The sequence below is a fragment of the Oxyura jamaicensis genome, chromosome 1 (genome assembly GCF_011077185.1).
Source record: "Oxyura jamaicensis isolate SHBP4307 breed ruddy duck chromosome 1, BPBGC_Ojam_1.0, whole genome shotgun sequence".
NCBI classification, from domain to species: Eukaryota; Metazoa; Chordata; class Aves; order Anseriformes; family Anatidae; genus Oxyura; species Oxyura jamaicensis.
Genome location: NC_048893.1, coordinates 175798908 through 175800787, shown reverse-complemented (window position 1 = coordinate 175800787; position 1880 = coordinate 175798908).

Here is a 1880-nt window from a genome sequence, read left to right as displayed (position 1 = left end):
ATGGTGCATATTATTTAAAAAATCGGTTTAAGCAGTAAATATTTTATTAGGCATTCTTACTTCCCTGATAAATCAATGCTCAAAATTTGGTTGGAAGGACAAACAGGTCAATTCTCATATCATGAGAGCTCAGAAGTGGATTCTGGGGGAGATTTTCCAGCCTTGGTTTTGGGTGTTTCTCCTTTTTTTCCTCCTCTGTAATTTTTCTCGCAGCCAGCTTCAAAACCACAGGTAATAGGACACATCCTGTCCTGTACGCTCTCCCCCATAAGAGTTGCCATACAAAATCCCTATCACATAAAAATTTTCAAACTCGCTTTAAAAGCAATAGTTTAAGTGCAAATGGCACAATTCAGACTGGTATTAGCAGTACTTGAGCTGGCTCAAAATTAAGTGGCAAAGCTCAGTGGTGCAGCCCAGCATCACGGAGTGTCCCCGTTCACGTCCCCGAACTGGAGAGTGGTCAGCCCCACTAATGCTGCTTGTATGGGTTCTGGATTCAAGGTTGGCTTGGAGCAGCCCAAGAGAGATGGTTGACTTTCAAGGGTCAACACCTCCAAGTTTGCGAATGGTCCATTCTCACTTGAAAAGTCAAGTAACGGTGACAGGAAGTCCGCATGGAAGAACAAGGCGCTTCTGACAGAACTCAAACAAAAAAATAGGAAGGGTACAAGAGATGGGATCAGGTCACCCAGGAGGAATATGAAGGCACTGCCCAAACATGCAGGAGCGGGGTGAGGAAAGCCAAACCCCGCCTGGAGTTGCATGAAGTCCAACCAGAGAGTGGTATGCCCCTTGGACTACATACTGTACTGTTTCGTATGATGATTAGTGGCCTGGATGAGAGGACAGAATGCACCACCACCAAGTTTGCAGATGATACAGAACTGGGAGGAATAGTTGATAGACCACACCAGTGCGCGTGCAGTGGGTCCTTGACATGCTACAGAAATGGGCTGACAGGAAAGCCATGAAGTTCAGCGAGGGAAATGTGAAGTCCTGCCCCTGGGGATGAACACACCAGTACAGGCTGGGGGACGCCCAGCTGCTGGAAAGCAGCTTTGCAGAAAAGGACCTGGGGGGTCAACAAATCGATCACAAGCCTGGAACGTGCCCTGGCGCCAAAGAGGGCAAACAGCCTCCTGAGCAGCGCTTGGAAGAGAGCTGCCAGTAGGTGAGGGAGGTGATTCTTCCCCCCTGCTCAGCACCGGCTGGCATGTCTGAAGTGCTGGATCCCATATATTTAAGGGATGGGATTAAGGGATTTGAACATCTGACACATGAGAGACTGAAAGAGTTGGGACCATTCAGCCTGGGGAAGAGAAGTTTCAGGGGTTTCTTGTATGTGTATAACATACATATACATGTATAAATGCATGACTGGGGCAGTCATGATACAGAATTCTTAGTAAGGTCCAGAGCTGGGACAAGAGACAACAGGCACAAATTGAAATACAACAAATAGCATTTAAACACAGTGAAGTTTTTCACTGGGAGCATGGTTGAGCACTGGCACAGGTTGCCCAGAGGTTGCAAAGTCTCCAACCTTGGAGATACTCAAAACACAGCTGGACACAGCTCAGGGTTTTCTGTGCTCTGAGCAGGAGGCTGGACTAGATGATCTCCACAGGCTCCTTTCAACATCAGCGATTGAGCAATGTTTTGAAAGTATGTACAAACTTCATAGTGTAAGGTTGTCCTCTCCCTGTGTATTTGTTCAGGCTGGAATAGTGGTGAACTGGCTGCTTTTAGTAACGCACTAGTCAAGAGCTTAACACACTCGTGTACTGAACGCTCCTGGCTCTCAGCTGGGTCAGCATGACTCTCAGCACACTCAGCCGTGGAAGGAAATACCGGACTAGCAGAAGAAAATACAAAAC